This window comes from Scyliorhinus torazame, chromosome 4, assembly GCF_047496885.1.
Source record: "Scyliorhinus torazame isolate Kashiwa2021f chromosome 4, sScyTor2.1, whole genome shotgun sequence".
NCBI classification, from domain to species: Eukaryota; Metazoa; Chordata; class Chondrichthyes; order Carcharhiniformes; family Scyliorhinidae; genus Scyliorhinus; species Scyliorhinus torazame.
Window position 1 is genome coordinate 51,581,771 of NC_092710.1, and position 26,505 is coordinate 51,608,275.

Consider the following 26,505-nt stretch of genomic DNA (forward strand, 5'->3'; position numbering starts at 1 on the left):
CGCAGAAGGTGGGGGGTGGGGAAGATGGGGATGGTGAATTTGCTGGATGTGAAAGGTGGGGTGTGGTCAAGCCTAGACTCTGGCAGAGCGGTGTGGAGGTTGGTCGTCACCACCAGGACCCATTTTCCTTGTGGGGTGGCTGTGGGAGGACGGGGTGGGGAGGTCTTGGGGAGGGGGAGCAGAGATCCTTGGCCATGTCAGTCGGGATGGTCAGTGTCTGAAGCAGCAACTCCTGCAGGTAGATCATTCTAACTGACAGGACAATGGAACAATGATAGATGATGTTGTGATGCAACAAAGATCATTGATCAAAAAGTAGGAGGGACTGGATTCCTTTCTCAAATTGTAGCTTCATATTGCCCTGGGTTTCGTGTAGTTTTGCTTATTCAGGCTTCAGACCGAGACAGAGAGCAAGGACTTTATGTCCATTCTTTCTAAGTGAGTACCCCTCATAGCAACATCGCCTACGACACAAATTGCCACCCCTGTCCCCTGTAAAATGATGGAAAGAGCTTTCCTCTTCATTTTCAAATACTCCATTGCCTGGAGCCAACCTCGGTTCGCTGAACCATTTGGAGATGGAAAGCTTGCTCCCTCTTCCTCTTCCCCTATGCAACTGGCAACAGATGTTGAAGAAGGTGGCACCATGTAAGGGTGCAGTGTAAGCACAGGAGCAGGCAGCTCGATGCCACCAGGCATAGTGATAAACCGAATCTGCCTGCAGACTCCCGCAGGTGGAGCAAAGATGCTAAATTGAGATCTGAAAGACTGATCATCATAAATCTTGCCCTACCTGGGTGTATAATCCAGGTGGCATGGTGCCTTTGTCAGCAATTCAGCTCTCTCATATAAATTTAGTTTGGCATAATTTTGAAGTATATAAAAGCCTGAATGGTATCGACAAGGTCTGTGTGGAAAGATGTTTCCTCTTTTGAGCTGAGATCTAGGGGGCGCTGTTTTTAACATCCAGGCACCCTTATGGGATAGAGAAGATTGATTTTTCTCTGTCCATGGGTTGTCCAACTTTGAGGCTTTACCTCAGAAAGCAATGGAAGCGGGGTCACTGAATATTGTTAAATCAGAGATAAATTGCTCTTGTTGGGCAGCAAAAGTTTTTGAGAGTCGTTGGGAATTTAAAAATCGAAACACAATCCAAACATCCATAATCTTATTGAATGTTGGTGCTGTCTTGAGAGGCCCAGTCACCTTCTTCTGCTCCAGTTTTGTATGTTCAAATGGAACCAATTTGAAAGCAAACACATTTGCACAGCGAATTCCTCATTGTAACGCAAAGAAAATGGCCAAATATTTTTTCAGCGAAAGAATTTAAATGGGGAAACCTTGGCGTCCTTAAAACGGATCAGTTGAAAATGTTTGCTGGGGAAAGATGTCCGCCGACACCCTCACCCGTTTACCGCCTCTGGTTGGGGTCCCAGCTCCCAGCAGTGAACATTTTCCAGTAAAATCAAACAAAATGGGCTGATCCAGTCGTCAGTGGAACATCTGGATCTCGCGTCTCCCGTTGAGCACTCGGATCAATAGCTCAATGGTGACTCCAAATCTATGGCCTCGTCAATTTAATTGCAGCTACAATTACGAGGAGGTGGAGAGAGAGGAAGAAGCTCATGAGAGGGAAAGAGAGCGTGGGGAATGTTAAAGAGAGGGAAAGTGAGAAAGAGAAGGATGGGAGAGGGAGGGATCAAGAAAAGGAAAGAGAATTTGCTTTTTCCGAATATTGGAAATGGAGCTGGCAACTCAAAGGTAAGGAGAGTATAGACGGCGTCGCTGCAAGTTAATATCTCTCTCGATGAGGAAATACCCACCCCATCCCCCTCACCATCCCTCTCACGTGGGACTACTTTCTGAGACTATCAAGTTTGTGAGATTCCTTTCCAAATTTGAAGAGAATGATGTGAAGCCATTTTTGTTCTTTTAGAAAATAGGAGGGCAGCTAAAATGGCCCCCAGATATCTGGACATTTTTAGTTCATGGGGAGCTGTTTGAGAGCGTCCAAGCGGTCTACTTCATGCTGCATTGTGATGGGCACCAGGGCCATAGGTCCCCAAGGCACAGGGCACCGATGGAGCCAGGGTTGTGGAGGGCAGAGTGCTGGAGGAGTGGCCGGGGGGGAGGGAGCAGGACAAGTGGGGGCACGGTCTGCAGTACAGCCTGTTGGACCTGGCTGGGCATGCGAGTACGCACCATGCTAACATGTCTGACTTTTACCCCCTGCAGACAATGGCCTTCAGGCAGCACGTTAGCGCAGTGCTGAGCACAGTTACTTCACAGCTCCAGCGTCCCATGTTCGATTTCTGGTTTGGGTCACTGTCTGTGCGGAGTCTGCACGTTCTCTGTGAGTGTGGGGGTTTTCTCCGGGTGCTCCGGCTTCCTCCCACAGTCCAAAGATGTGCAGGTTAGGTGGATTGGACACCCTAAATTGCCCTCAGTGTCCAAACCATTTAGGTGGGGATACTGGGTTACGGGGATAAAGGGGATAGGGTGGAGGCGTGGGGCTTAAGTAGGGTGCTCTTTCCAAGGGCCGGTGCAGACTCACTGGTGGCCTTTTGTGGAACATAGGAGCAGGAGGAAGTCTTTCGGCCCTTCGAGCCTGCTCCGCCATTCATCACGATCATGGCTGATCATCCACCTCAAAAGCCTAATCCTGCTGTCTCCCCATAGCCTTTGATCCCATTCACCCCAAGTGCTATATCTAGCTGCCTCTTGAATATATTCAATGTTTTAGCATCAACTACTTCCTGTGGTAATGAATTCCACAGGCTCACCACTCTTTGGGTGAAAAAATATCTCCTCATCTCTGTCCAAAATGGTTTACCCTGAATCCTCAGACTGTGACTCCTGGCTCTGGACACACCCACATTGGTAACATCTTCCCCGCATCTACCCTGTCTAGTCCTGTCAGAATTTTATAAGTCTCTATGAGATGCCCCCCTCATTCTTCTGAACTCCAGCGAGAATAATCCTAACTTAGTCAATCTCTCCACATATGATAGTCCAGCCATCCCTGGAATCAGTCTGGTAAACCTTCGCTGCACTCCCTCGAGAGCAAGAACATCCTTCCACAGAGGAGGAGACCAAAACTGCACGCAATACTCCAGGTGTGGCCTCACCATGGCCCTGTATAATTGCAGCAACACATCCCTCCTTCTATACTCGAAACACCTCGCAATGAAGGCCAACGTACCACTTTACCACCTCTTGCACCTGCATGCTTACCTTCAGCGACTGGTGCACAAGGACACCCAGGTCCCGCTGCACAGCGAAAACAGCGCGGGAGCAGAGAGAGCCGGGACAGCGAAAATAGCGCCGGAGGAGAGAGCCGGGAGATTTAAAAAGCGCGGGAGGAGAGAGCCGGGACAGCGAAAACAGCGCGGGAGCAGAGAGAGCCGGGACAGCGAAAACAGCGCCGGAGGAGAGAGCCGGGAGATTTAAAAAGGGCGGGAGGAGAGAGCCGGGAGATTTAAAAAGCACGGGAGGAGAGAGCCGGGAGATTTAAAAAGCGCTGGAGGAGAGAGCCGGGACAGCGAAAACAGCGCGGGAGCAGAGAGAGCCGGGACAGCGAAAACAGCGCCGGAGGAGAGAGCCGGGAGATTTAAAAAGGGCGGGAGGAGAGAGCCGGGAGATTTAAAAAGCACGGGAGGAGAGAGCCGGGAGATTTAAAAAGCGCTGGAGGAGAGAGCCGGGACAGTGCTGGGAGAGGTGAGTGCACAAAAGGTGGGGCAGGAGTGCCTTTAGTCACGGAGTGCTGATTGGAACAGAGTGCATCTGAGTTTAGGTGAGTGACTGAGTTCGGGTGAGTGGCCAGAGAGGGCTATGTTTTTGTTGGTGTTCGGGTTTATCCTTGAGGTTCGACAAAAAATGTTTTTTTTTTAAAATATTTAAATTAATTAACTAGTTGAATATGGCTGGACAGGTGATGTGCTGTTGCTGTATGATGATGGAACTGGTGGATCCCATTGAGACCGTCAGTGACCACATCTGCAGCAAGTGTTGGCTGCTCGAGGAATTACGACTCAGAATTGATGAGCTGGAGACCGAGCTGCACACACTGCGGCACATCAGGGAGGGGGAACATTACCTGGACGCTTTGTTTCAGGAGGCAGTCACACCCGGTAGAATAAGTTCTGTTAATTTGGACAGTGGTCAGGGACAGAGTGGTGTGACTGCAAGGGAGGCAGGTAGGGGGATCCTGAGTTTAGGAGTTGAGGAGCCTCAGCCCTTGACCTTGCCCAACAGGTATGAGGTACTTGCTCCCTGTGTGGATGAGGAAGAGGGCTGTCGGGAGGATGCGTTGACTGACCACTGCACCGTGGTACAGGAAGCCATTCAAGAGGGGGGAGCAAAAAGACAAGTGGTAGTTGTAGGGGATTCTACAATTAGGGTGATTGATGGCATCCTTTGTAAGCCAGATCGAGAGTCCCGCATGGTATGTTGCCTGCCCGGTGCCAGGGTGAGGGACATCTCTGATCGGCTTGAAAGGATTTTGGAGAGGGAGGGGGAGGATCCAGTTGCTGTGGTCCACGTTGGGACTAACAACATAGGTAAGACTAGGAAAGAGGACCTGTTTGGGGATTATCAAACACTAGGGACTAAATTAAAGAGCAGGTCCTCCAGGGTTATAATCTCTGGATTACTACCCGAGCCACGTGCCAATTGGCAGAGGGTTAAGAAAATTAGAGACGTTAACACGTGGCTAAAGGAGTGGTGCGGGAAAGAGGGATTCCATTTCATGGGGCATTGGAATCAGTACTGGGGCAGGAGGGACCTGTACCGTTGGGACGGTCTTCACCTGAACCATTCTGGGACCAGTGTTCTAGCGAATAGGATAAATAGGTTGGTCACAAGGACTTTAAACTAGCAAGTTGGGGGGAAGGGAAGTGTAAAGCTATGGACAGTATAATGGTTAATGGAGATCAAGGCAGCAGGTTACGTGACAGGTTATTTTGTAGAGATATGGGTTCAAAGACAAGGAGAATTAGGAGAAAGGGTAAGAGGAAAAATAAATTGCGAAAAGTTGCTGATCAAGGTGTTAGGATTCAGAACAAAAACATAAAAAACAGCATAAGTGTACTTTATCTGAATGCTCGTAGTATACGAAATAAGGTAAATGAGTTGATGGCACAAATCATCGTGAATGACTATGATTTAGTGGCCATTACTGAAACATGGTTAAAAGATGGTCACGACTGGGAGTTAAATATCCAAGGGTATCAGACTATACGAAAGGATAGAATGGACGGTAAGGGCGGTGGTGTAGCTTTGTTGCTTAAGGATGGCATCCGGGCAATAGTAAGGGATGATATTGGTGCTATGGAGGACAAGGTTGAATCAATTTGGGTGGAAATCAGGAATAGTAAGGCGAAAAGGTCACTGATAGGAGTAGTCTATAGGCCACCAAATAGTAACAGAATGGTAGGGCAGGCAATAAGCAAAGAAATAACGGATGCATGTAGAAATGGTACAGTGGTTATCATGGGAGATTTTAATCTGCATATCGATTGGTTTAACCAGGTTGGTAAAGGCAGCCTTCAGGAGGAGTTTATAGAATGTGCCCGGGATAATTTCCTGGAACAGTATGTAATGGAGCCTACAAGGGAACAAGCGGTCCTAGATATGGTCCTGTGTAATGAGGCAGGATTGATTAATGATCTTATAGTTCGGGATCCTCTTGGAAGGAGCGACCACAATATGGTGGAATTTAAAATACAGTTGGAGGATGACAAGGTAAAATCAAACACTAGTGTTTTGTGCTTAAACAAAGGCGATTACAATGGGATGAGAGAAGAACTAGCTAAGGTAGACTGGGAGCAAAGACTTCATGGTGAAGCAGTTGAGGAACAGTGGAGAACCTTCCGTGCAATCTTTCACAGTGTTCAGAAAAGGTTCATAGCAACAAGAAAGAAAGACGGTAGAAAGGGGAAAAATCGACCGTGGATATCTAAGGAGGTGAGGGAGAGTATCAAATTGAAGGAAAAAACATACAAAGTGGCAAAATTTAGTGGGAGACTAGAGGACTGGGTAGTCTTTAGGGGACAACAGAAAGCTATAAAAAAGCCATAAAGAAGAGTAAGGTAGACTGTGAAAGTAAACTGGCTCAGAACATAAAAGCAGATAGTAAAAGCTTCTACAAATATCTAAAACAAAAAAGAGTCGCTAAGGTAAATATTGGTCCTTTGGAAGATGAGAAGGGAGATTTAATAATAGGAGACGGGGAAATGGCTGAGGAGCTGAACAGGTTTTTTGGGTCAGTCTTCACAGTGGAGGACACAAATAACATGCCAGTGACTGATGGAAATAAGGATATGATAGGTGAGGACCTTGAGAGGATTGTAATCACTAAGGAGGCAGTATTGGGCAAGCTAATGGGGCTAAAGGTAGACAAGTCTCCTGGCCCTGATGGGATGCATCCCAGAGTGTTAAAAGAGATGGCTAGGGAAATCGTAAACGCACTAGTGATAATTTATCAAAATTCACTATACTCTGGGGTGGTCCCAGAGGATAGGAAAGTAGCAAACGTGACACCACTGTTTAAAAAAGGAGGTCGGCAGAAAGTGGGTAATTATAGGCCGGGAAGCTAAACTTCGGTTGCAGGGAAAATGCTGGAATCTATCATTAAGGAGGAAATAGCGGGGCACCTGGAGGGAAATTGTCCCATTGGGCAGACGCAGCATGGGTTCACAAAGGGTAGGTCGTGTCTGACTAATTTGGTAGGATTTTTTGAGGACGTTACCAGTGCAGTAGATAACGGGGAGCCAATGGATGTGGTATATCTGGATTTCCAGAAAGCTTTTGACAAGGTGCCACACAAAAGGTTGCTGCATAAACTAAAGATGCATGGCATTGAGGGTAAAGTGGTAGCATGGGTAGCAGATTGGTTAACTAACAGAAAGCAGAGAGTGGGGATAAATTGGTGTTTCTCTGGTTGGCAACCTGTAACTAGTGGGTTCCCTCAAGGATCAGTGTTGGGCCCGCAGTTGTTCTCAATTTACATAGACAATTTAGAGTTGGGGACCAAGTGCAATGTGTCAAAGTTTGCAGACACTAAGATGAGTGGTAAAGCAAAAAGGGCAGAGGATACCGGAAGTCTGCAGAAGGATTTGGATAGGTTAGGTGACTGGGCTAGGTTTGGCAGATGGAATTCGATGTTGCCAAGTGTGAGGCAATCCATTTTGGGAGGAATAACAGCAGAATGGATTATTATTTAAACGGTAAGATGTTAAAACATGCTGCTGTGCATTGGGACCTGGGTGTGCTGGTGCACGAGTTGCAAAAAGTTGGTGTGCAGGTGCAACAGGTGATTAAGAAGGCTAACCGAGTTTTGTCTTTCATTGCTAGAGCGATGGAGTTCAAGACGAGTGAGGTTATGCTGCAATTGTAGAGGGTGCTGGTGAGGCCGCATCTGGAGTATTGTGTTCAGTTTTGTGCTCCTTACCTGAGAAATGACATATTGGCACTGGAGGGAGTGCAGAGGAGATTCACTAGGTTGATCCCAGAGTTGAGGGGATTGGATTATGATGATAGGTTGAGTAGACAGGGACTGTACTCATTGGAGTTTAGAAGGATGCGGGGGGATCTTATTGAGACATATAAAATTATGAAGGGAATAGAAAGGATAGATGCGGGCAGGTTGTTTCCACTGGTCGGGTAAAATGCGAGTGCAATTTGAAGAATTTGAGAAAGAAAGCCGAAGGGAGGCTGCCGGTCTGCTTGCGAGGGAAATGAGCTGGAGAGGCTGAATTACCAGTGAAGGAAATTCAAAAGATACAATATGAGACTTTGAAGTGAGCTATGAAAATATTTTCAGAATGGGCCCTGGTAGCTCAGTCGGTAGAGCATCAGACTTTTAATCTGAGGGTCCAGTGTTCAAGTCCCTGTCAGGGTTTTGATTTTGGCTCAAGGCGTTTGCTTCCCAATGAATGGTAGGAAATGAAAAATAAAGAATGCAGGATGCTTTATGGAAAGTGGAAGAACCGTGACAACGTCGTGTTTGCCAAATTGCAACAGCCGTCCAGAATTTTCAAGAATTTTTGCTAGATTTTCAGTGAATGGAATAACTCTCTCCTGGTCTTGTCATGCATTATACCACTGTAGTTTTCTGGCCATGTTTAATCACTTACCAATTCGCAAAATATTTCCTGTTTGTATACTTCTTTCCTGCAGAACTGCTTTTAAATTAATAACTTTCAGAATAACTGCAATTTTTACAGTTTCAAAAGCCCAGTGCCGATGAATATTTTAATTTGCACTCTCAAAGTCAGCAGGAGAAATCAACAATACTGATGTTTAATCAAAACATTGAAATCTGTTCTACACTTGCAAAGCTGTCTTGCAGATTGGTCCTGTGGCTTAGATGGTTTAAGCGCCTGCCTTATAAACAGGAAATCCTGAGTTCAAATCTCAGCAGTACCTTTATACATTCAGGTTTAAGCATGTCACCTGTGAAGAATGCTCTTCATTCAATGGTGGACATGGGAAATGTTGACAAAGTTTCTGTGGTACTGACTTTCAACATTGCTATCCCTTGATTTATTTCAAACTTGATTCAAATTTCCATATCTCCCACTTTTCACGCAACTTCCATTTTCCTCATCTACTCCATTGCATGTAACCTCGCTTCAGCTCTGAATAAAGATCACACGGATTTGAAACATTAACTTTGTGTCTGGCTCCACAGACATCCTCAAATTTTATGACCTTTAATCCAATCATTTTTAGTTTCTCATGCAGATTCACAACATCTGCAGTATTTTCCATTGAATGCACGACAGGATTGCCCTCAGAAAATCCAGTAGGAACATTTTGAATGTCTGTCAGCGATGTCTGTGAGCAAAGATTGAATGATTAAATGATTTTCTCTGATGAAGAGTGACCCAGCCTCGAAACTTTAGCTCGGTTCTCTCTTCACAGATGCTGCCAGACACACTGAGATTTTCTATCATTTCCTGTTTTTTTCCAGATTTCACATCTGCAGTAATTTGCCTTTTTATTGGACGATATATGTTGCTGCATGTCAGCAAGAACAATTGGGCGGGATAAAGGATGGGGCGTTTTCCATGAAGATGTGGCGTTGACAGATCTATTTACACCCTGAAAATTTGCAATTTGCATAATTTGCTACTTTACTAGATGAGCTTACTTGCTTTCACACTCTGCCACAACAAACAACAGATGACACGCTATATTCCCTCTCTCAAAATCCAATCTGTATCTCTGCAGCTTCCCACTGATATCTCAGCGAACTGACCGTAATCTTCAATGTCTTGAAGTCCCAGTGCATGTCCCTGGGTAACAACAGTTGTCACATCACAGGTCAATTGTAAAATGCGAGTCCAAGTTGAAGAATTTGAGAAAGAAAGCCGAAGGGAGGCTGCCGGTCTGCTTGCGAGGGAAATGAGCTGGAGAGGCTGAATTACCAGTGAAGGAAATTCAAAAGATACAATATGAGACTTTGAAGTGAGCTATGAGAACATTTTTATAATGGGCCCTGGTAGCTCAGTCGGTAGAGCATCAGACTTTTAATCTGAGGGTCCAGAGTTCAAGTCCCTGTCAGTGGTTTGATTTTGGCTCAAGGCGTTTGCTTCCCAATGAACGGTCGGAAATAAAAACAAAGAATGCAGGATGCTTCATGGAAAGTGGAAGAACCGTGACAACGTCGTGTTTGCCAAATTGCAACAGCTGTCCAGAATTTTCAAGAATTTTTGCTAGATTTTCAGTTGATGTAAAAACTCTGTCCTGGTCTTGTGCTGCATTATACCACTATAATTTTCTGGCCATGTTTAATAATTTCCGAATTCGCAAAATATTTCCTCTTTGTATACTTCTTTCCTGCAGGACTGCTTTTAAATTAATAACTTTCAGAAATAACTGCAATTTTTACAGTTCAAAAGCCCAATGCTGATGAATATTTTAGTTTGCACTCTCAAAGTCAGCAGGAGAAATCAACAATACTGATGTTTAATCAAAACAATTGAAATCTGTTCTACACTTGCAACGTTGTGTTGCAGATTGGTGCTGTGGCTTAGATGGTTAAAGCGCCTGTCTTGTAAACAGGAGATCGTGAGTTCAAATCTTAGCAGTACCTTTATACAGTCAGGTCAAAGCATGTCGTCTGTGAAGAATGCTCCTCATTTAATGGTGGACACAGAAAATGTTGACAATGTTTCTGTGGTATTGACCTTCAAGATTGCTTTCCCTTGATTTATGTCAAACGTGATTCAAATTTCCATATCTCACACTTTTCACGCAACTTCCATTTTCCTCATCTACTCCATTGCATGTAACCTCGCTTCATCTCTGAATAAGGATCACACGGATTTGAAACATTAACTTTGTGTCTGGCTCCACAGACATCCTCAAATTTTATGAGCTTTAATCCAATCATTTTTAGTTTCTCATGCCCATTCACAACATGTGCAGTATTTTCCTTTGAATGCACGACAGGATTGACCTCAGGAAATCCAGTAGGAACATTCTGAATGTCTGTCAGCGATGTCTCTGGGCAAAGATTGAATGATTAAATGATTGACTCTGATGAAGAGTGACCCAGCCCCGAAGCGTTAGCTCGGTTCTCTCTTCACAGATGCTGCCAGACCCACTGAGATTTTCCATCATTTCCTGTTTTTTTTCAGATTTCACATCTGCAGTAATTTGCCTTTTTATTGGACGATATATGTTGCTGCATGTCAGCAAGAACGATTTGGGCGGGATAAATTGTTGGGGCATTTTCCATGAAGATGTGGCGTTGACAGATCTATTTACACCCTGAAACTTTGCGATTTGCATAATTTGCTACTTTACTCGATGAGCTTACTTGCGTTCACACTCTGCCACAACAAACAACAGATGACACGCTTTATTCCCTCTCTCAAAATACAATCTGTATCTCTGCAGCTTCCCACCGATATCTCAGCGAACTAAACGTAATCTTCAATGTCTTGAAGTCCCAGTGCATGTCCCTGGGTAACAACAGTTGTCACATCACAGGTCATTGTTAAAATGCGAGTCCAAGTTGAAGAATTTGAGAAAGAAAGCCGAAGGGAGGCTGCCGGTCTGCTTGCGAGGGAAATGAGCTGGAGAGGCTGAATGACCAGTGAAGGAAATTCAAAAGATACAATATGAGACTTTGAACTGAACTGTGAGAACATTTTTAAATGAGCCCTGATAGCTCAGTCGGTAGAGCATCAGACTTTTAATCTGAGGGTCCAGGGTTCAAGTCCCTGTCAGGGCTTTGATTTTGGCTCAAGGCGTTTGCTTCCCAATGAACGGTAGGAAATAAAAATAAAGAATGCAGGATGCTTTATGGAAAGTGGAAGAACCGTGACAACGTCGTGTTTGCCAAATTGCAACAGCCGTCCAGAATTTTCAAGAATTTTTGCTAGATTTTCAGTGAATGTAAAAACTCTCTCCTGGTCTTGTCCTGCATTATACCACTGTAGTTTTCTGGCCATGTTTAATCACTTCCCAATTCGCAAAATATTTCCTGTTTGTATCCTTCTTTCCTGCAGAACTGCTTTTAAATTAATAACATTCAGAAATAACTGCAATTTTTACAGTTTCAAAAGGCCAGTGCTGATGAATATTTTAGTTTGCACTCTCAAAGTCAGCAGGAGAAATCAACAATCCTGATGTTTAATCAAAACAATTGAAATCTGTTCTACACTTGCAAAGTTTCTTTGCAGATTGGTGCTGTGGCTTAGATGGTTAAAGCACCTGTCTTGTAAACAGGAGATCCTGACTTCAAATCTCAGTGGTGCCTTTATACATTCTGGTCAAAGCATGTAGCCTGTGAAGAATGCTCCTCATTTAATGGTGAACACAGAAAATGTTGCCATAATTTCTGTGGTACTGACCTTCAAAATTGTTTTCGCTTGTTTTATGTCAAACTTGATTCAAACTTCCATATCTCCCATTTTTCACGCAACTTCCATTTTCCTCAATACTCCACTCCATTGCATGTAACCTCGATTCAGCTCCGAATAAGGATCACACGGATTTGAAACATTAACTTTGTGTCTGGCTCCACAGACATCCTCAAATTTTATGAGCTTTAATCCAATCATTTTTAGTTTCTCATGCACATTCACAACATCTGCTGTAATTTGCCTTTTTATTGGACGATATCTGTTGCTGCATGTCAGCAAGAACGATTTGGGTAGGATAAAGGATGGGACGTTTTCCATGAAGATGTGGCGTTGACAGATCTATTTACACCCTGAAATTTGCGATTTGCATAATTTGCTACTTTACTAGATGAGCTTACTTGCGTTCACTCTCTGCCACAACAAACACCAGATGACACCCTTTATTCCCTCTCTTAAAATACAATCTGTATCTCTGTAGCTTCCCACTCATATCTCAGCGAACTAAACGTAATCTTCAATGTCTTGAAGTCCCAGTGCATGTCCCTTGGTAACAACAGTTGTCACATCTCAGGTCATTGGTAAAATGTGAGTCCAAGTTGAAGAATTTGGGAAAGGAAACCAAAGGGAGGCTGCCGGTCTGCTTGTGACGAATGTGATATAAAATAGTTACTTTAGAGATATTAGTTAATGTAATGTAGAAATAAGCCACTTTGATTCTGGCAAGTAGAGACAAAGGATTTTAGACCGCATGGAAAAAAGCAGGAAGAGGTGTGTCTATGAGAGTGATGCTGCATTGATAGGGGCCGGAGGAAGGGATTGGAAGTGAGCCAATCAGAATAGATCAAACAAGTCAGGAGGGACATAGGATGACCTATGGGTGTCGAGTATGTGAAACTTGATGCCATTTGAATGTATCAGTACTGATCTCTTTGTGTGGGACATTCACTTAGCTCCCGGGGCTGCAGAGAGCAACATGTTATCTGTATCACTGTGGGCTAGGTAGCTTGCAAGCTGAATAAAATAACTAATGTTATACCTGCAAATCCATCTCGACTTTTATTGAGGCCAGACTGACGGATAAAGAAATTTGGGATTCAACATTTGGTGCCGAAAACCTGGATTTCTCAGGGCGATCCTGGTTTCAACTGCAAAATCAGAATTAGACTGATTATGAACAGGAGGATGGGGAACGAGGGCCCTCAATGTAGAACTGGAAAACGACCGCACATTGATTGTTCCCCTCTTCTTATCGTCTGATTAGTCTGGTCACTCGCGGTTGGCACAGAAAGACCGCCTCGACGAAATCACAGGTCAGTCTGGGGATTAGCATTTTAATTGATGGGATTTCATTTGTGAGTTAATTCGCCTGGGGTAGGCTATATTGTTGATGGGACATTTAAAACTATAAATGGTTCAACTTCATTTGTGAGTTAATTCGGCTGGGGAAGGCTATATTGTTGATGGGACATTTAAAACTATAAATGGTTAAACTTCATTTGTGAGTTAATTCGGTTGGCTCAAGGCGTTTGCTTCCCAATGAACGGTTGGAAATAAAAATAAAGAATGCAGGATGCTTTATGGAAAGTGGAAGAACCGTGACAACGTCGTGTTTGCCAAATTGCAACAGCCGTCCAGAATTTTCAAGAATTTTTGCTAGATTTTCAGTGAATGTATAAACTCTCTCCTGGTCTTGTCCTGCATTATACCATTGTAGTTTTCTGGCCATGTTTAATCACTTCCCAATTCGTAAAATATTTCCTGTTTGTATACTTCTTTCCTGCAGAACTGCTTTTAAATGAATAACTTTCAGAATAACTGCAATTTTTACAGTTTCAAAAGCCCAGTGCCGATGAATATTTTAATTTGCACTCTCAAAGTCAGAAGGAGAAATCAACAATACTGATGTTTAATCAAAACAATTGAAATCTGTTCTACACTTGCAAAACTTCTTTGCAGATTGGTGCTGTGGCTTAGATGGTTAAAGCGCCTGTCTTGTAAACAGGAGAGCCTGAGTTCAAATCTCAGCAGTAGCTTAATACATTCAGGTTGAAGTATGTATTCTGTGAAGCATGCTCCTTGTTTAATGGTGAACACAGAAAATGTTGACATCATTTCTGTGGTACTGACCTTCAAAATTGTTTTCGTTTGTTTTATGTCAAACGTGATTCAAACTTCCATATCTCCCATTATTCACGCAACTTCCATTTTCCCAGTACCAACATTTTGAATGTTTGTCAGCGATGTCTGTGAGCAAAGATTGAATGATTAAATGATTTACTCTGATGAAGAGTGACCCAGCCTCGAAACGTTAGCTCGGTTCTCTCTTCACAGATGCTCCCAGACCCACTGAGATTTTCCATCATTTCCTGTTTTAATTCAGATTTCACATCCGCAGTAATTTGCCTTTTTATTGGACGATATATGTTGCTGCATGTCAGCAAGAACGATTTGGGCGGGATAAATTGTTGGGCATTTTCCATGAAGATGTGGCGTTGACAGATCTATTTACACCCTGAAACTTTGCGATTTGCATAATTTGCTACTTTACTCGATGAGCTTACTTGCGTTCACACTCTGCCACAACAAACAACAGATGACACGTTTCATTCCCTCTCTCAAAATACAATCTGTATCTCTGCAGCTTCCCACTGATATCTCAGCGAACTAAACGTAATCTTCAATGTCTTGAAGTCCCAGTGCATGTCCCTGGGTAACAACAGTTGTCACATCACAGGTCATTGGTAAAATGCGAGTCCAAGTTGAAGAATTTGAGAAAGAAAGCCGAAGGGAGGCTGCCGGTCTGCTTGCGAGGGAAATGAGCTGGAGAGGCTGAATTACCAGTGAAGGAAATTCAAAAGATACAATATGAGACTTTGAAGTGAGCTCTGAAAACATTTGTGCAATGGGCCCTGGTCGCTCAGTCGGTGGAGCATCAGACTTTTCATCTGAGTGTCCAGGGTTCAAGTTCCTGTCAGGGCTTTGATTTTGGCTCAAGGCGTTTGCTTCCCAATGAATGGTCGGAAATAAAAATAAAGAATGCAGGATGCTTTATGGAAAGTGGAAGAACCGTGACAACGTCGTGTTTGCCAAATTGCAAGAGCCGTCCAGAATTTTCAAGAATTTTTGCTAGATTTTCAGTGAATGTAAAAACTCTCTCCTGGTCTTATCCAGCATTATACCACTATAGTTTTCTGGCCATGTTCAATCACTTCCCAATTCGCAAAATATTTCCTGTTTGTATACTTCTTTCCTGCAGAACTGCTTTTAAATTAATAACTTTCAGAAATAACTGCAATTTTTACAGTTTCAAAAGCCCAGTGCCGATGAATATTTTAGTCTGCACTCTGTGGCGCACAAAGACTCCGTGAGACAAATAGAGTGAAGTCGATGAGGCTTTATTAAGCGTGTCTGTTCCCCAGCAGCCCGATAGTAAACTGGCCTGCGGGGGAAGGCACCGGCTTCTTATACTTCGCCTTCAGGGAGGAGTATGAGGTCAACGGCCAACCAGGACCCGGGATCTGTCAGCCAATGACATTAGGGCTTCCAGTCCCACATGACCCCCAATACATACTACCACATTCACCCCTTGTCAAAAATGAACCCGGCGGCGTGCTGCTTCGTATGGTGGTAAGGGTTTACAGTACTGGTCCTGGGAGGATAGAACAGTTACATGGTAGTACCGTATTGGACAGTATCGTCCTGTTACAACTATTTACAAAGGATATAGGAAAAACAAAATGTTCATTGGACAGTCCATCTTTGTTTTACATCGACGCCACGAGTCGGTCGGGCGGCCTGGTCGTCCGTGTCGATCGCCTCGGCCCCGGCGGTGGTGGTGGTGCTTGTACGAGCGTTGTCGCCTCCGGGAGCCGCACGGTTTCAGCTGTCGGTGCAAAGGGGAGGGGGACTGATCCTCCTGGGAAGGGGGCGGTCGCGGGGTGCGGCGGTGGCAGGAAGGGGGGCGGTTGGGTTGATGGTGCCGGGGGGGTGTGCGTGGTGCCGGCGGGCGCCAGATCCCGCATGGAGACCGTGTCCTGTCGGCCGTCGGGGTACTCCACGTAGGCGTACTGGGGGTTTGCGTGGAGGAGGTGAACCCTTTCGACCAACGGGTCCGCCTTATGTGCCCGCACGTGCTTTCGGAGCAGGATGGGTCCTGGGGCCGCCAGCCAGGTCGGCAGCGACGTTCCAGAGGAGGACCTCCTAGGGAAGACAAGGAGACGCTCGTGAGGCGTTTGATTAGTGCTCGTACATAATAACGACCGGATGGAATGGAGAGCGTCCGGGAGGACCTCCTGCCACCGTGAAACTGGGAGATCCCTGGACCGTAGGGCCAGTAGGACGGCCTTCCAGACCGTGCCGTTCTCCCTTTCTACTTGCCCGTTCCCCCGGGGGTTGTAGCTGGTCGTCCTGCTTGAAGCTATACCCTTGCTGAGCAGGAACTGGCGCAGCTCGTCATTCATGAAAGAGGACCCCCTGTCGCTGTGGACGTATGCGGGGTAACCGAACAGTGTGAATATGCTGTTCAGGGCTTTAATGACTGTGGCCGCGGTCATGTCGGAGCAGGGAATGGCAAAAGGGAAGCGGGAGTATTCGTCCACTACATTAAGGAAATATGCGTTGCGGTCGGTGGAGGGGAGGGGCCCTTTGAAATCGAGACTGAGGCGTTCAAAGGAGCGGGAAGTCTTAATCAGGTGCGCTCCATCTGGCCTGAAAAAATGCGGTTTGCATTCTGCGCAGATGTGGCAGTCTCTTGTGACTGTACGGACCTCCTCTAAGGAGAATGGGAGATTGCGGGACTTGATGAAGTGGTAAAACCGAGTGACCCCCGGGTGGCAGAGGTCCTCGTGGAGGGCTTGGAGGCGGTCAATTTGTGCGTTGGCACATGTCCCGCGGGATAGGGCATCAGACGGCTCGTTCAGCTTTCCGGGCCGGTACAAGATCTCATAGTTGAAGGTGGAGAGTTCGATCCTCCACCGCAAGATCTTGTCGTTCTTGATCTTGCCCCGCTGTGCATTATCGAACATGAAGGCTACCGACCGTTGGTCAGTGAGGAGAGTGAATCTCCTGCCGGCCAGGTAATGCCTCCAATGTCGCACAGCTTCCACTATGGCTTGGGCTTCCTTTTCCACTGAGGAGTGGCGGATTTCTGAGGCGTGGAGGGTTCGGGAGAAGAAGGCCACGGGTCTGCCCGCTTGGTTAAGGGTAGCCGCTAGAGCTACGTCAGAGGCGTCGCTCTCGACCTGGAAGGGGAGGGACTCGTCAATGGCGCGCATCGTGGCCTTTGCGATGTCCGCTTTGATGCGGCTGAAAGCCTGGCAAGCCTCTTTCGACAGCGGGAAAGTCGTGGTCTGTATTAGGGGGCGGGCCTTGTCTGCGTACTGGGGGACCCACTGGGCGCAGTATGAAAAGAACCCCAGGCAGCGTTTCAGGGCTTTTGGGCAGTGCGGGAGGGGAAATTCCACGAGTGCGCGCATACGTTCGGGGTCGGTGCCTATTATCCCATTGCGCACTATGTAGCCCAGAATGGCTAGCCGATCGGTGCTAAAAACGCACTTGTCCTCGTTGTACGTGAGGTTCAAGGCTTTGGCAGTCTGGAGGAATTTTTGGAGGTTGGCGTCGTGGTCCTGCTGATCGTGGCCGCAGATGGTTACATTGTCGAGGTACGGGAACGTGGCCCGTAACCCATGTTGATCAACCATTCGGTCCATTTCCCGTTGGAAGACCGAGACGCCGTTTGTGACGCCAAAAGGGACCCTTAGGAAGTGGTATAATCGCCCGTCTGCCTCGAAGGCTGTGTACCTGCGGTCACTTGGGCGGATGGGGAGCTGATGGTAGGCGGACTTGAGGTCCACGGTGGAGAAGACTTTATACTGGGCAGTCCGATTGACCATGTCGGATATGCGGGGGAGAGGGTACGCGTCTAGTTGTGTGTACCTGTTGATGGTCTGGCTATAGTCAATGACCATCCTTTGTTTCTCCCCTGTCTTCACTACTACCACCTGCGCTCTCCAGGGACTATTGCTGGCCTGGATTATGCCCTCCTTTAGTAGCCGCTGGACTTCGGAGCGAATGAAGGTCCGGTCCTGGGCGCTGTACCGTCTGCTCCTAGTGGCGACGGGTTTGCAATCCGGGGTGAGGTTCGCAAACAAGGACGGGGGTTGCACCTTGAGGGTGGCGAGGCCGCAGATAGTGAGTGGGGGTATGGGGCCGCCGAATGTAAACGTAAGGCTCTGTAGGTTACATTGGAAGTCTAAGCCCAGCAAGGTGGGGACACAGAGTTGGAGAAGGACGTTTAGTTTGTAGTTTTTGAATTCCCTCCCCTGTACCGTTAGGGTAACTATGCAGAATCCCTGGATCTGTACGGAGTGGGATCCTGCAGCTAGGCAAATCTTTTGTGCGCTGGGGAAGGTAGTTAAGGAACAGCGTCTTACCGTGTCGGGATGTATAAAACTTTCCGTGCTCCCGGAGTTGACTAGGCATGGCGTCTCGTGGCCGTTAATTTGGACCGTTGTCGTCGTCGTCTGGAGAGTCCCGGGCCGAGCCTGATCGAGTGTAACCGAAGCGAGCCGTGGTTGTAGTAGTGGGGTGGGGTCCGTTGTTGCCGTCCAAGATGGCGTCGGGGATGGACAAAATGGCCACCCCCATACCTCGCCCGTAGCTGAGGGGTCACAAGATGGCGTCGGGGGTGGACAAAATGGCCGCCCCATGCGTCGTACAGGTCGGGGGCGGTCCAAGATGGCGGGGCCCCTCCTCCCCTCGTGGTGGTCGGGACCCAAAATGGCGGCGTCTGCGGGTCGCACATTGAGTGCTGGGGGGGTCTGGGGGGCGCTAGGACCGCGCGGAGTTCCTGCATTGCGAGCGCCCGGGCCGCGGGCGCTAGGACCGCGCGGAGTTCCTTGGCTGCGAGCGCCAGGGCCGCGGGCGCTAGGACCGCGTGGAGCTCCCTCGCCGGGGACAGCGGTGGTCGGGGCCAAGGCCGGCGGGTCAGTACTGCGAGCGCTGGGACCGTGAGGAGGTCCCTCGTCGGGGACGGAGATCGGGGTCCAGGTAAGTTGTATTGCCGGCGGGTCAGGCGTGGGGCGCGGGACGGGGGTGAGGGCCCAGGTCGGCGGCGCTGGCGGGTCAGGCGTGGGGCGCGGGACGGGGTGAGGGCCCAGGTCGGCGGCACTGGCGGGTCAGGCGTGGGGCGCGGGACGGGGGTGAGGGCCCAGGTCGGCGGCGCCGGCGGGTCAGTCGTGGGCCGCGAGCGCTGGCACCGCGCGGAGCTCCCTCGCCGGGGACAGCGGTGGTCGGGGCCCAGGCCGGCGGGTCAGGCGTGGGGCGCGGGACGGGGGTGAGGGCCCAGGTCGGCGGCTCCGGCGGGTCAGTCGTGGGGCGCGGGACGGGCGTGAGGGCCCAGGTCGGCGGCGCCGGCGGGTCAGGCGTGGGGCCGCGAGCGCTGGCACCGCGCGGAGCTCCCTCGCCGGGGACATCGGTGGTCGGGGTCAAGGTAGGTGGCGCCGGCGAGTCAGGCGTGGGGCGCGGGACGGGGGTGAGGGTGGCGTTAGGGATGCGAAAAACCCCCTCCTCTCCGTGGAGAGTGTTGGCCGGCACCCAAATCGGGAGCGCCGGCGGCGGGTCGTACATGGGCTGCGGGGAGGGGGGTTGGGGAGCGTAGGCGGCGTGCAGGGCTCCCAGATCTCCCGGGGCCGCGGTGATCGGGACCCAAAATGGCGGCGCCTGCGGGTCGCACATGGCGTGCTGGGGGGGTTGGGAGGCATAGACTGCCTGTAGGGCTCCCTGTTCTCCCGGGACGGCGGCGACCACGCGGGATCGGCACACCACCGCATACTGGCCCTTTTTCCCGCAGCTTTTGCAGATGGCTGCGCGGGCCGGACAGCGTTGTCGGGGGTGATTCGCCTGGCCGCAGAAATAACAGCGGGCGCCCCCGGTGTGACTCGGCGTTTGGACTGCGCAAGCCTGTGGGGTGTCCGGGGGGGGGTAGGGGGTTTGCCGCGGCGGGTACGTACGGGGCCCAATGGCCTGCCGCATGTTGGGGCCGTAGGCGCAGGTATTACGCGCGGCTACGTCCAGCGAGGCTGCCAGGGCCCGTGCCTCTGAGAGTCCTAGTGACTCTTTTTCTAGAAGTCTTTGGCGGATTTGGGAGGATTGCATACCTGCAACAAAAGCATCGCGCATTAACATGTCCATGTGTTCGTTTGCGTTCACCGACGGGCAGCTGCAGGCTCGTCCCAAAATCAGCAGCGCGGCGTAGAACTCGTCCATCGATTCTCCGGGAGCTTGCCGTCTTGTCGCGAGCTGGTAGCGAGCGTAGATTTGGTTAACTGGGCGAACATAGAGACTTCTCAGTGCTGTGAAGGCCGTCTGGAAATCGCGGGTGTCTTCAATGAGGGTGAAAATCTCCGTGCTCACCCTCGAGTGCAGGACCTGCAGTTTTTGTTCGTCTGAGACGCGGCCTGTGGTCGATGTGATGTAGGCCTCAAAGCAAGTCTGCCAGTGTTTGAAGGCTGCTGCCGCATTCACTGCGTGGGGGCTGATCCTCAGGCATTCTGGAATGATCCTGAGCTCCATAGTCCTTTTTAGGCACGCATAATAAATTGTGGCGCACAAAGACTCCGTGAGACAAATAGAGTGAAGTCGATGAGACTTTATTTAGCGTGTCTGTTCCCCAGCAGCCCGATAGTAAACTGGCCTGCGGGGGAAGACACCGGCTTCTTATACTTCGCCTTCAGGGCGGAGTATGAGGTCAACGGCCAACCAGGACCCGGGATCTGTCAGCCAATGACATTAGGGCTTCCAGTCCCACATGACCCCCAATACATACTACCACACACTCTCAAAGTCAGCAGGAGAAATCAACAATACTGATGTTTAATCAAAACAATTGAAATCTGTTCTACACATGCAAATGTGTCTTGCAGGTTGGTGCTGTGGCTCAGATGGTTAAAGCGCCTGCCTTATAAACAGGAGATTCTGAGTTCTAATCTCAACTGTACCTTTACCTGTTCAGATGAAAGCATGTAGCCTGTGAAAAATCCACCTCATCTAATGGTGATCACAGAAAATGTTGACAACATTTCTGAGGTACTGACCTTCAAGATTGCTTTCCTTTGCTTTATGTCAAACTTCCATATCTCCCATTTTTCATGCAACTTCCATTTTCCTCATCTACTCCATTGCATGTAACCTCGCTTCAGCTCTGAATAAGGATCACACGGATTTGAAACATTAACTCTGTGTCTGGCTCCACAGACATCCTCAAATTTTATGAGCTTTAATCCAATCATTTTTAGTTTCTCATGCACATTCACAACATGTGCAGTATTTTCCTTTGAATGCACGACAGGATTGACCTCAGGAAATCCAGTAGGAACATTTTGAATGTCTGTCAGCGATGTCTGTGAGCAAAGATTGAACGATTAAATGATTTACTCTGATGAAGAGTGACCCAGCCTCGAAGCGTTAGCTCGGTTCTCTCTTCACAGATGCTGCCAGACCCACTGAGATTTTCCATCATTTCCTATTTTAATTCAGATTTCACATCCGCAGTAATTTGCTTTTTTATTGGACGATATATGTTGCTGCATGTTAGCAAGAACGATTCGGGCGGGATAAATTATTGGGCGTTTTCCATGAAGATGAGGCGTTGACAGATCTATTTACACCCTGACACTTTGCGATTTGCATAATTTGCTACTTTACTAGATGAGCTTACTTGCGTTCACTCTCTGCCACAACAAACAACAGATGACACCCTTTATTCCCTCTCTCAAAATACAATCTGTATCTCTGCAGCTTCCCACTGATATCTCAGCGAAATAAACGTAATCTTCAATGTCTTGAAGTCCCAGTGCATGTCCCTGGGTAACAACAGTTGTAACTTCACAGGTCATTGGTAAAATGCGAGTCCAAGTTGAAGAATTTGAGAAAGAAAGCCGAAGGGAGGCTGCCGGTCTGCTTGCGAGGGAAATGAGCTGGAGAGGCTGAATGACCAGTGAAGGAAATTCAAAAGATACAATATGAGACTTTGAAGTGAACTATGAGAACATTTTTATATTGGGCCCTGGTACCTCAGTCGGAAGAGCGTCAGCCTTTTAATCTGAGGGTCCAGGGTTCAAGTCCCTCTCAGGGTTTTGATTTTGGCTCAAGGCTTTTGCTTCCCAATGAACGGTAGGAATTAAAAATAAAGAATGCAGGATGCTTTATGGAAAGTGGAAGAACCGTGACAACGTCGTGTTTGCCAAATTGCAACAGCCGTCCAGAATTTTCAAGAATTTTTGCTAGATTTTCAGTGAATGTATAAACTCTCTCCTGGTCTTGTCCTGCATTATACCACTGTAGTTTTCTGGCCATGTTTAATCACTTCCCAATTCGCAAAATATTTCCTGTTTGTATGCTCCTTTCCTGCAGAACTTCTTTTAAATTAATAACTTTCAGAAATAACTGCAATTTTTCAGTTTCAAAAGCCCAGTGCCGATGAATATTTTAGTTTGCACACTCAAAGTCAGCAGGAGATATCAACAATACAAAATTTAATCAAAACAATTGAAATCTGTTCTACACTTGCAAAATGGCGTGCAGATTGGTGCTGTGGCTTAGATGGTTAAAGCGCCTGTCTTGTAAACAGGAGATCCTGAGTTCAAATCTCAGCAGTACCTTTTTTACATTCTGGTCAAAGCATGTATCCTGTGAAGAATGCTCCTTGTTTAATGGTGAACACAGATAATGTTGACAACATTTCTATGGTACTGACCTTCAAGATTGTTTTCGCTTGTTTTATGTCAAACTTGATTCAAATTTCCATAATCTCCCGTTTTTCATGCAACTTCCATTTTCCTCATCTACTCCATTGCATGTAACCTCGCTTCAGCTCTGAATAAGGATCACACGGATTTGAAACATTAACTTTGTGTCTGGCTCCACAGACATCCTCAAATTTAATGAGCTTTAATCCAATCATTTTTAGTTTCTCATGCAGATTCACAACATGTGCAGTATTTTCCTTTGAATGCACGACAGGATTGACCTCAGGAAATTCAGTCGGAACATTTTGAATGTCTGTCAGCGATGTCTGTGAGCAAAGATTGAATGATTGAATGATTTACTCTGATGAAGAGTGACCCAGCCTCGAAACGTGAGCTTGGTTCTCTCTTCACAGATGCTGCCAGACCCACTGAGATTTTCCATCATTTCCTGTTTTTTTTCAGATTTCACATCCGCAGTAATTTGCCTTTTTATTGGACGATATATGTTGCTGCATGTCAGCAAGAACGATTTGGGCGGGATAAAGGATGGGGCGTTTTCCATGAAGATGTGGCATTTGCAGATCTATTTACACCCTGAAAATTTGCGATTTGCATAATTTGTTACTTTACTAGATGAGCTTACTTGCGTTCACACTCTGCCACAACAAACAACAGATGACACCCTTTATTCCCTCTCTCAAAATGCAATCTGTATCTCTGCAGCTTCCCACTGATATCTCAGCGAACTAAACGTAATCTTCAATGTCTTGAAGTCCCAGTGCATGTCCCTGGGTAACAACAGTTGTCACATCACAGGTCATTGGTTAAAATGCGAGTCCAAGTTGAAGAATTTGAGAAAGAAAGCCGAAGGGAGGCTGCCGGTCTGCTTGCGAGGGAAATGAGCTGGAGAGGCTGAATGACCAGTGAAGGAAATTCAAATGATACAATATGAGACTTTGAAGTGAGCTATGAGAACATTTTTATAATGGGCCCTGGTAGCTCAGTCGGTCGAGCATCAGAGTTTTAATCTGAGGGTCCAGGGTTCAAGTCCCTATCAGGGTTTTGATTTTGGCTAAAGGCGTTTGCTTCCCAATGAACGGTAGGAAATAAAAATAAAGAATTTAATGGAAAGTGGAAGAACCGTGACAACGTCGTGTTTGCCAAATTGCAACAGCCGTCCAGAATTTTCAAGAATTTTTGCTAGATTTTCAGTGAATGTATAAACCCTCTCCTGATCTTGTCCTGCATTATACCATTGTAGTTTTCTGGCCATGTTTAATCACTTCCCAATTCGCAAAATACTTCCTGTTTGTATACTTCTTTCCTGCAGAACTGCTTTTAAATTAATAACTTTCAGAATAACTGCAATTTTTCAGTTTCAAAAGCCCAGTGCCGATGAATATTTTAATTTGCACTCTCAAAGTCAGCAGGAGAAATCAACAATACTGATGTTTAATCAAAACAATTGAAATCTGTTCTACACTTGCAAAGCTGTCGTGCAGATTGGTGCTGTGGCTTAGATGGTTAAAGCGCCTGTCTTGTAAACAGGAGATCCTGAGTTCAAATCTCAGCAGTACCTATATACGTTCAGGTCAAAGCATGTAGATTGTGAAGAATGTTTAATGGTGAACACAGAAAATGTTGACAACATTTCTGTGCTACTGACCTTGAAGATTGCTTTCCCTTGATTTATGTCAAACTTCCATATCTCCCATTTTTCACGCAACTTCCATTTTCCTCATCTACTCCATTGCATCTAACCTCGCTTCAGCTCTGAATAAGGATCACACGGATTTGAAACATTAACTTTGTGTTTGGCTCCACAGACATCCTCAAATTTTATGATCTTTAATCCAATCATTTTTAGTTTCTCATGCAGATTCACAACATGTGCAGTATTTTCCTTTCAATACACGACAGGATTGACCTCAGGAAATCCAGTTGGAACATTTTGAATGTCTGTCAGCGATGTCTGTGAGCAAAGATTGAATGATTAAATGATTTACTCTGATGAAGAGTGACCCAGCCTCGAAACGTTAGCTCGGTTCTCTCTTCACAGATGCTGCCAGACCCACTGAGATTTTCCATCATTTCCTGTTTTTTTTCAGATTTCACATCTGCAGTAATTTGCCTTTTTATTGGACGATATATGTTGCTGCATGTCAGCAAGAACGATTTGGGCGGTATAAAGGATGGGGCGTTTTCCATGAAGATGTGGCGTTGACAGATCTATTTACACCCTGAAACTTTGCGATTTGCATAATTTGTTACTTTTCTAGATGAGCTTACTTGCGTTCACACTCTGCACAACAAACAACAGATGACACGCTTTATTCCCTCTCTGAAAATACAATCTGTATCTCTGTAGCTTCCCACTGATATCTCAGCGAACTAAACGTAATCTTCAATGTCTTGAAGTCCCAGTGCATGTCCCTGGGTAACAACAGTTGTCACATCACAGGTCATTGGTAAAATGCGATTCCAAGTTGAAGAATTTGAGAAAGAAAGCCGAAGGGAGGCTGCCGGTCTGCTTGCGAGGGAAATGAGCTGGAGAGGCTGAATTACCATTGAAGGAAATTCAAAAGATACAATATGAGACTTTGAAGTGAGCTATGAGAACATTTTTGTGATGGGCCCTGATAGCTCAGTCGAGAGAACAGCAGGCTTTTAATCTGAGTGTCAAGGGTTCAAGTCCCTGTCAACGTTTGATTTTAGCTCAAGGCGTTTGCTTCCCAATGAACGGTAGGAAATAAAAATAAAGAATGCAGGATGCTTTATGGAAAGTGGAAGAACCGTGACAACGTCGTGTTTGCCAAATTGCAACAGCCGTCCAGAATTTTCAAGAATTTTTGCTAGATTTTCAGTGAATGTATAAACTCTCTCCTGGTCTTGTCCTGCATTATACCACTGTAGTTTTCTGGTCATGTTTAATCACTTCCCAATTCGCAAAATATTTCCTGTTTGTATACTTCTTTCCTGCAGAACTGCTTTTAAATTAACAACTTTCAGAATCACTGCAATTTTTACAGTTTCTAAAGCCCAGTGCCGATGAATATTTTAATTTGCACTCTCAAAGTCAGCAGGAGAAATCAACAATATTGATGTTTAATCAAAAGAATTGAAATCTGTTCTACACTTGCAAAGTTGTCGTGCAGATTGGTGCTGTGGCTTAGATGGTTAAAGCGCCTGTCTTGTAAGCAGGAGATCCTGAGTTCAAATCTCAGCAGTACCGTTATAAATGCAGGTCAAAGCATGTAGCCTGTGAAGCATGTTTAATGGTGAACACAGATAATGTTGACAACATTTCTATGGTACTGACCTTCAAGATTGTTTTCGCTTGTATTATGTCAAACGAGATTCAAATTTCCATAATCTCCCGTTTTTCATGCAACTTCCATTTTCCTCATCTACTCCATTGCATGTAACCTCGCTTCAGCTCTGAATAAGGATCACACGGATTTGAAACTTTAACTTTGTGTCTGGCTCCACAGACATCCTCAAATTTTATGAGCTTTAATCCAATCATTTTTAGTTTCTCATGCAGAATCACAACATGTGCAGTATTTTCCTTTGAATGCACGACAGGATTGACCTCAGGAAATTCAGTAGGAACATTTTGAATGTCTGTCAGCGATGTCTGTGAGCAAAGATTGAATGATTGAATGATTTACTCTGATGAAGAGTGACCCAGCCTCGAAACGTGAGCTCGGTTCTCTCTTCACAGATGCTGCCAGACCCACTGAGATTTTCCATCATTTCCTGTTTTTTTTCAGATTTCACATCCGCAGTAATTTGCCTTTTTATTGGACGATATATGTTGCTGCATGTCAGCAAGAACGATTTGGGCGGTATAAAGAATGGGGCGTTTTCCATGAAGATGT

At 46.5% G+C, this 26,505-nt stretch overlaps 7 non-coding genes across 7 annotated transcripts; all 7 read left to right on the forward strand.

The window, feature by feature from the left end:
* The first annotated feature begins 7,827 nt into the window (after positions 1-7,827).
* trnak-uuu (transfer RNA lysine (anticodon UUU)) lies at positions 7,828-7,900 on the forward strand. The gene has a single exon. It is a non-coding gene; the product is annotated as a tRNA-Lys (tRNA).
* A 2,125-nt stretch (positions 7,901-10,025) lies between these two features.
* Positions 10,026-10,099, forward strand: trnat-ugu (transfer RNA threonine (anticodon UGU)). The gene has a single exon. It is a non-coding gene; the product is annotated as a tRNA-Thr (tRNA).
* Positions 10,100-11,172: 1,073 nt separating this feature from the next.
* Positions 11,173-11,245, forward strand: trnak-uuu (transfer RNA lysine (anticodon UUU)). The gene has a single exon. It is a non-coding gene; the product is annotated as a tRNA-Lys (tRNA).
* Positions 11,246-13,838: 2,593 nt separating this feature from the next.
* Positions 13,839-13,912, forward strand: trnat-ugu (transfer RNA threonine (anticodon UGU)). Its single transcript has one exon. It is a non-coding gene; the product is annotated as a tRNA-Thr (tRNA).
* An 8,551-nt stretch (positions 13,913-22,463) lies between these two features.
* Positions 22,464-22,537, forward strand: trnat-ugu (transfer RNA threonine (anticodon UGU)). The gene has a single exon. It is a non-coding gene; the product is annotated as a tRNA-Thr (tRNA).
* A 1,592-nt stretch (positions 22,538-24,129) lies between these two features.
* trnat-ugu (transfer RNA threonine (anticodon UGU)) lies at positions 24,130-24,203 on the forward strand. Its single transcript has one exon. It is a non-coding gene; the product is annotated as a tRNA-Thr (tRNA).
* Positions 24,204-25,782: 1,579 nt separating this feature from the next.
* Positions 25,783-25,856, forward strand: trnat-ugu (transfer RNA threonine (anticodon UGU)). Its single transcript has one exon. It is a non-coding gene; the product is annotated as a tRNA-Thr (tRNA).
* Positions 25,857-26,505: the final 649 nt, after the last annotated feature.